Source organism: Macrotis lagotis, chromosome 4 (genome assembly GCF_037893015.1).
Source record: "Macrotis lagotis isolate mMagLag1 chromosome 4, bilby.v1.9.chrom.fasta, whole genome shotgun sequence".
Taxonomy (NCBI): Eukaryota; Metazoa; Chordata; class Mammalia; order Peramelemorphia; family Peramelidae; genus Macrotis; species Macrotis lagotis.
In genome coordinates, this window is record NC_133661.1 from 173,171,192 (window position 1) to 173,180,134 (window position 8,943).

Below are 8,943 nucleotides of genomic sequence, written 5' to 3' on the forward strand. Positions count from 1 at the left end.
AATTCAATGTTTTCTCTAGAGCAGGAATTTTTTACCTTCATTATGTCATAGACTTCTTTGACAATCTGTGAGGACTTAAATAATGCTTTTAAATATATATAAAATAAAACCCTAAGATTACAAAGGAAACCAATTTTATTGAAAAATAGCTATCAAAATTATTTTTTCTAGGGGGTTCCCAAGTTTATTGGAAAGGCAAAGTAAATATTAAACAGCTCCTTTTGGTGTTTTGAAGTTCATCCCAACTGTGGGCTGGTTAAACAAACTGCCGAAGTCCAGGAGTTTCCAAATTTCTTTGCTATCAGGGTCCACTTCAATTATCTCCTGATCCAAAGCAGAGACCTCAAGCACATATTTATCTCTTCTTTCTCTTTCTTCTTCCTACAATTTGATGGATATACCTCTCATAGGGTTTCTCTGGATCCGCTTCATCAGATGAGCAATATATCCCGCAATCTTGTTGTGGAGTTTCTTGCTGGGTTTGATGGCGATTTCCTCGCACAGGCGTCTGTTGGTGTGGAAATCATTGCCCAGGCCACTGTAGTACTTTTCGATGATGACTCGTGCTGCTTTCTTCACGGTCTTGGTTCTCACATGATCCATGTTGGCTCCAGGTGGTGAAGGGACCAAAATGATTTTTTTTAAAGTTCACAGACCCCAAGCTAAAAACCTTTGCTCTAGAGTGACCCCTCCACCAATAGTTTTTGAAATGGAAAGACTTTATTCCTCATAATTTTGGTGAGAGATAAATCTTTTGTAAGAGAACTTGAAAGAGTTTCTGAAAGTCCTCAAAAATATCAGTTTGCTCAACAAAATACATTAATGAATCTAAACCCCTGCTTTTGTCAGGCTCCTTTAAACATTGGTAGCCAGGTAAAGGATTCCCCAACAGTCTTAGATAATAATAGAAAATTGCCTCAATGTTCCAAAAAAGATCCAGTCCATGAGATCCAGGGACACAAGAATTTTTAGCCTTGCCTATTTTGAGGAGTATCACTCCAATGCATTCAACCTTATAAAATGCTAGGGAAAGGATTGCTTGGATGTAGAGAATGGGTGGAGGACAGTGATCCCACCTTGGTGGGAAGACAGGAATGCTTTCCTCCATTTCCAGAAGAGACAGGGAGTGAAACTGGAATCAGGAGGATAGGAGTTTGAATCTGGCCTCAGACACTTGACTCTTCCTAGCTGTGTGACCTTGGGCAAGTCATTTAACCCCAATTGTCTCACCTTCAGGGCCATCTCCAGTCCTCATGATTTATATCTGGCCACTGGATCCAGAGGACTCGGGAGAAGAAAGTGAGTCTGATAATTTAGCACAGCACCCCCTCACTCAAATCCAATTCACCTGTGTTTGTCATGGCATCACCTCCCTGATGTGGTCTACTTCGAAAATGAAGAACATTAGTAGAATTTGATGCCACCAAGTTCCTGCCACTACCCAAGAGTCCTCTCCACTTCACATAATAAGATTCTCACAACCAAAGTACTTCCTTCAATAGGCATCCTTGAATAGGAATATTTTTTTTCCAGGTCACCAAAAAAACCCTTCTCCTCCCAGCTTGGTTTCCCTGGAAGAAAGAAAACCAGGGAAGTTCTCTTTCCTATTATTGGGTTCCTCTATTCTCTGCCACAGCTAATCCCCTGGATCCTGGTTTGTTATTAAAAAGGAACCTCAAAAGCAATCTGAGAGAGGAAGCAATTCTCTCTAACAAAGAGAAGTAGGAAGTTAAATGAGGTGCCTAGACAGCTGGACAGCTCTTCCTTATTTAGTAATTCATAGTATGATTTCCTCATCTGAAATGTGAACTTCCAGAATATTAGACAATTTAATATGCAAACATAAGGACCAAAGATGCTTCACAAATTATGCTGATTGACTGGTTTGGGATACTTGGTCTGGCACTCTAGGGATTCTTTGTGATATCTGATCTTCTTAACCTGGAGAACATATTTGTGTGTGTGTGTGTGTGTGTGTGTGTGTGTGTGTGTGTGTGTGTGTGTGTGTTTGTGTGTGTGTATGTGTGTGTGTGTGTATGTGTGTGTGTGTGTGTGTGTGTGTGTGTGTATACTTAATTTACTTAGTTTCAAATTTTTTCCCCTCCTTCCAGTTCCTCCCCCACATTAAGAAAGCAAGTCTACAGGCTGTCAATGGTATTTGAGGCAACAGGCTCTCAGCATACAAGCCTACAGCATATAACTATTAAGTTACTTGTTGGTTCCAACCCTTCATTTAGGATCTAAACCACATACAGCAGTAGTAGACACTGAGGAAATAAAGTGAGAAGACCCAAAAAAAGGCAGAAGTAGCAGAAAACAAATTTTAAATTTCATAACTTTTTAAATGGCTATGGAAAATTTGGTTTTGATACTTCTCTACTTTTTTCATCACCCCAGAAAAAAAGGGGTATTAGCTTTCCCTATGTATTTTACATCTGGAAGCCAGATAGAGAACAGATGGAGACAATCCATGGGAGCTCTTTGACATCTTCCTCTTGCCAACATCTTGGAAAATTAAGATGTCTAGACAAGGCTAGGTAGGGTTTTGCTTTCTTTTTTAAAAAACAAATCCCTTTATAGAAAACTGAGCCAGAGTGTTCCATGAAAAGTAATTTTGCACTGATTGTTATTATTGAAATTGATCTTTATCCCCTTCATGCACCATCTTTTCTCATTACAGTCGCACATTGTTAAAATATCCTTTTGTTTTATCCAGTGAAAAACTATGTAAAGGTGCTTAGCAGGAGAACTTATTCATGACTCAAGTCAAAAGAAAATCACAGCAGATTTTCTCCTTAGCAAATAGAATTCTGGAAGAATTCAAGAGGTCAATTGATCTTCCTGCCTTTGGATCCATTACAAATTCCTGGTGGACCAACAAAACTAATATTTATACATTTAGAGAGTCTAAAGATAAGATTTTTAAGAATACATATTATTACTATCCTATGTAATAGCCACTCTCATCCATACAAGGAGGGGGAAGAATACCCCTGTGCAGAATGCTACATTCATGGAGGGAGATGTGACTCCTAATTGAATGAGAGAAGACTGAAGTATCCTGTACTTTCTAAAAATTCAGCTAATTACAGAGACATCTCAAGGAACTTTAACTTGTGACAATGGAGTGCGTTTATTTTTCTTCCAGGAACTTATTTCAATAAACAACTAACACAAATAATACTCTGGCTCAGACTAGAAGTACCATTTTGGTCTCAGATATTTACAGAATCTAGCTAAAGGATGAACAGTAAAGGGTGAAAGGAGAGTATAGAGAGTGAGGAAGAGCAGGGAGAAAGGGAAGAATAGATAATCTTAGTATCTTTCTAACAGGAAAAAAAAATTAAGTATTCCATAGATCAATTTCTAAGATCTGAGAACGTATCCTAGAATGCTTTCACAATTCCGATAACGCAATTTTCCAATACTCAATTCATATTTATTTTTTCACAAGTGACTTTTCAAGTGCAAATTTTTTACATGACAATTTAGTGTCAAGTGGGACCACCACTAAGTAAAATTTTGAAGTAAGTGAAGCTTTTCTTTAGTCTTCTTTCTCCTCCATTCAGTGTTATCTATCCCCAATGCTATTTGCATTTTAATAGAGTATATAAAACAGAAAACTTTTCTAGGAACAAAGGGATTAATCTCTAATGGTGGAATTTCAGGTCCTGCACTAGATAGTCAGGAGGAGATTGAACATATGTCCATCTCCCCCTGAAGAACAGAGTCCTCCAATCAATGTCTCAGTATTAATCAATCATAATTCACCCTCCCTAAAGTCATAAATGCAGACTTAGTTGGAGGAAACATAAGAATTTAAATCTGCTTCATTGTCATTCCAACAAAACATGACAGATTGTGGTTAAGCCTTGGATGGAATTACTACCCACATATTGGGGTTTCTTCTCTCCTGTGCTTAAAATTACTTTGTGGTATAGGTCGCAATGAGTAGTGTATCATTAGTGAGAACAATTCACTACTGTCTGATGGAAGAATTTCTAAGCTCCAGACAAAAGCTCATCATAATGATGTTTTGTTGATCTGGTTAAAACTAAATTTCCAAAAAGGAATCGTTTAGCAGAAAAAATACTTTCTCCTGTCTGTTCAAATTATAGTCTTTGGAATAGGGGAAATGTCAAAAACTAAAATGCCTGACATAGAACAAGAACAAGTAGGATTTTAAGCATTCTGGAAAATTGTGACAGAGACCTCATCCCTCTGTTTCTCCCTCTCCCCTAAAATTAAAAACAATTGGTCTCTTTCCTCAAGGGGTTTGTATTTTACTAGGGGAATACAACATGCACAATGAGTAATATAAAATGAATGCAAAATAAATACAGTGCAATTCTTGAAGAGGGAGCAGGGGGAAATAATGATAGCTAAATGATAGTTCAAAGATTTACAAAGTTATCTTATATGATCCTTACAACAACCCTGGGAGATAGATGTTTTTATTATCTCTATTTTACAGATGAGGAAACTGAGGAACAAAGGTTAAGTGATTTATCCAGTAAGTCTCTGAGGTAGGAGTTGACCTCAGGTTTTCCTGATTCCAAGTCAAGGATTCTAAGTGCTATACCACCTAACTATTCAGGGAATCAGAAAAGGCATCCTGATAGTGGCTTTGAATGAAATGTGCTTTGAAGAAAATTAAGAATTACAAGAGTTGTAGATAAGGAGGGAAAGCATTTCAGACAAAGGAAATTTTTTTCTTTTTTCTTTTGCAAGACCATGGGTTAAGTGACTTACCCAAGGTCACACAGCAAGATAATTATTAAGTGTCTGAGGCTGGATTTGAACTTAGGTCCTCCTGACTCCAGGGCTGCTGTTCTATCCACTGCCCCACCTAGTTGCCCCTAGACATAGAAAATTAATGAAGAGCTAATAAAATAAGAACTTATCTTTTGGGATAAGGAAAGTTTCTTGATTTTAATTATTTTAATTAGTAATCCCTTTTCTTTTAGACCAAATTTTTTGGAGGGAAAGTATGTCAGAAAGAGATAAAGAATGGATTTCTCATTATAGGGCACCAAATGCTACTTCCTCAAATGATCCTTTAATTAAAATTTCATTCCTACAAAGTGCTTTGATTTCCCAAGAAGTTCATTTGAAAAGGATTTGATCTGAAGCAAAAAGAACTTTGTTTTTTTCAGCCCATAAGAGTGGTAATTTACCTGATGCTGTAGTACATGCCATAGTATCATAGTTGACTCCCTCAGAGCTTGAATTTCCACCTGAAAGTGCTTAAGACAGGGTCTTCAAATGCAAAGAAGATAAGGAAAAACTGATTTGATACAAACTCATAAGAAATAGCTATAAATTCCAAAGACAATTCCAATAGCTGTTTTCAATAATAAGAAAAGAAAATTCCCTTCTAAGAATCTCTTTCTCCAATACAAATATGGCTTTGATATTTAAACCAGGGAAAGACAGAGGAGAGGAAAAATAGCGACTAATAACCCTAATGAATGTTGATACAAAAATTTTAAATTAAATATTAGCAAGTACGCTAGAACAACATAAAAGAAAGTTTATACACAATTTGACTAGGTTGGTTTTATACCAGGAAAATAATGTTGATTCAATGTAAGGAAGACTAAAAATATAATAAACCATGTTAAAAATATAAGTAATGTAAAAGCCCCATGACTATTTCAATAGATGCTGAAAAGGCTTTTTGGTAAAATTAAATACTCATTTCAATTAAAAATTCTACAAAACCTAAAAATAAATGGATCTTTCATAAGGATAACAGAAAATCTAAATCCAAGAGCAAATATTATATAGTTAAGTGAAAAGTTAGAAGCCTTTCCAATAGGATTTCTCATTACAATCCATCCTTCATTCAGTCACCAAAATGATTTTTCAAACACATGTTCAATCATGTCATCCCTTCTCCCAGTCATCTTAAGGATCAAATATAAAATCCTCTTTTTGGCACTGGACAGCTAGATGGCACAGTGTATAGAGTGTTAGGCAGAAAGACTTCTCTTCCTGAGTTTAAATCTGGTCTCGGACACTAACTAGCTGTATGACCCTGGGCAAATCACTTAACCCTGTTTGCTTCAGTTTCCTCCTCTGTAAATTAAGCTGGTGAAGGAAATGGTAAAACACTCCAATATCTCAGCCAGGGAAATCCCAAATGAGTTCACAGAGCGGGACACAACTGAACAACCATAAAATGTTCTGTTTGGCATTCAGAGCCCTTCACAAAATAGACCCCCTCTTACCTTTTCAGGCTTATTATACCTTAAATCACTAAAAATACTCTTCAGTTTAGTGACACTGGCTTCCTGACTGTTCTTCAGATGAAGTAGATCATTTCTTAGCTCCAGGCAATGCCTGGAATGATCTCCTTCCTCAGCATCATCTATTGACTTTCCTCTCTTCTTTAATGTGTCAACTAAAATTGCATCTTTTATAGGAAGCCTTTCCCAATTTCTCTTAATTCTAGTACCTTCCCTTATTAATTATTTCCTATTTATTTTGTCTAAAGCTTGTTTTTAATATATTGTATGCCCCAGTAGAGTGTAAACTCCTTGAAGGCAGGGACTGTCTTTTGTTTCTTTTTGTATCTCTAGCACTTACAAGGACTGGAACATTGTAATTCTTATTTTTTTAGGGTTTTTTTTTTAGTTGTTTTGGTGGGGGGGGGGGGTTGCAAGGCAAATGGGGTTAAGGGGCTTGGCCAAAGCCACACAGCTAGGTAATTATTAAGTGTTTGAGGTCAAATTTGAACTCAGGTACTCCTGACTCCAGGGCTGGTGCTCTATCCACTGCACCACCTAGCTGCCCTGGAGCATTGTAATTCTTAATAAATGTTTAGTGATTAGTTCAGATTTGGAGTAAACAAAGATTCCCATTATCACCACTAGTATTTAATATAGTACTAGAAATCCCAGCTTTTTCAATAAATCAAGAAAAGGAATTTGAGAAAATAAACATAGACAGAAAATAACAAAGATCACTTTTGTAGATCATATGATGTAATTCTTAAACTGTAGACTCAACAAAAAAAGTAATTGAAATAATTAGTAACTACAGTAAAGGTCAAGATATAGAATAAATTTACCTAAATATTATGCATTATTATATATAACAAAACCCAGAAGAAGAACTAGAAAGATAAATTCCATTCAAAATAACTACTGAAACCATAAAATATTCAAGAATGTATCTATCAAGATTCACCTAGGAACTAAATGAATCTATAAGAAACTCTTTGAAGAGGCGGCTAGGTGGTGCAGTGTATAGAGCACCAGCCCTGGAGTCAGGAGTAGGTTTAAATCTGGCCTCAGACACTTAATAATTACCTAGCTGTGTGGCCTTGGGTAAGCCACTTAACCCCACTGCCTTGCAAAAAAAAACCTAAAAAAAAAAACTTCTCAGAAATAAAGATACACCTAAATAACTGGAGCAACTTAATTGTTTATGGACAAGTCTAACCAATATAATAAATATGCCAAAACAATCTGAATTAACTTATTTTATTCAAGACTGTACCAAATTTCCAAAAAATGAATTAGTCACTATTTGATTTAAAAAATAGTTGAAATAGGAGCAGCTAGGTGGCACAGTGGATAGAGCCCAAACCTGGAGCTAAGAGGACCTGAGTTCAAATATGACCTCAGACACTTAACAATTACCTTGCTGTGTGACCTTGGTCAAGTCACTTAACCCCATTGCCTTGCAAGAACAACAACAAAAACACTTGAAATAACTAGATAGTATACTGGCAGAAATCAAGTCTAGACCAACACTTCACACCATAAACCAAGATAAGTTACAGATGGATTCATAATATAAATACAAAAGATCACATCATAAACAAATTAGAGAAGCAAGGAAGAAATTATCTTTGGAATCTATGAATAGAGGAAGTATTCATGACTAAATAAAAGGTTAGAGAGGATCACCCAAGATAAAATGGATTTTGATTATATGAAATTAAAAAAATTTTGTACAAATAAATCTAATGTAATAAAAATTAGAAGGAATTTGAAGGTAATTGTTATAAAATTTTTTTTGCAATAAATTTCTCTAATCAGGGGCAGCTAGGTGGTGCAATGGATAGAGCATGGGCCTTGGAGTCAGGAGTACCTGGGTTCAAATCCGACCTCAGACACTTAATAATTACCTAGCTGTGTGTCCTTGGGCAAGCCACTTAACCCCATTTGCCTTGTAAAACCCCCCAAAAAAAATTTCTCTAATGAAAGTCTCATATCCAAAACATATAACAAACTAATTCAAATTTATAAGATCAATATCCAATAAATAAATTATCAAAGGACATGATTACTCAATTTTCAAAGGAAGAAATCCAAGCTATCATAATATGAAAAATGCTCTAAATCGCTAATAATAAGAGAAATGCACATTAAAACAAGTTTGAGGTTCCAACCCCTCACCTTTCAGACTAACAAAGAAAAAAAAATTACAATATTGGAGGGACTGTAGGAAAATACCTATATTAAAGTTGGTAGAGTTGTGAAAAAAGTTCGATCATTCTAGAAAGTAATTTGAAACTATTCATGGAAAGTTACCACTTTGTTGAAACATTACCATAACTAGGTTTATATTCCCAAAGAAATCAATTAAAGAGGGAAAGGATCTTTATGTACAAAAATATTATGTCAGTTTTTTCACGGTAGCTAAAAATGATAAACTAAGGGAATGCTCTCCTGTTGGAGAATGGCTAAGCAAATTGTGGTACATGGATCCAATAAGAAAGAATGAAATAGCTTCAAAAAAACTAAGAAGGCATTTAAAAATTTATGCAGAGCAAAATGAGTAGAATCAAGGGAACAATATATACAATGATGATATTTTAGAGAAAAGGCAATTCCAAAAGAATTTAGAATTCTGGTCAATGAAATGATAAACTCATGTCAAAAAATAAAAATGAACATACCATTCACTGACAGAGGTGATAAATTTAAA

At 35.6% G+C, this 8,943-nt stretch overlaps 1 pseudogene; it reads right to left on the reverse strand.

The window, feature by feature from the left end:
- Nucleotides 1–207: 207 nt before the first annotated feature.
- Nucleotides 208–603, reverse strand: LOC141520087 (small ribosomal subunit protein eS17-like; annotated as a pseudogene).
- Nucleotides 604–8,943: the final 8,340 nt, after the last annotated feature.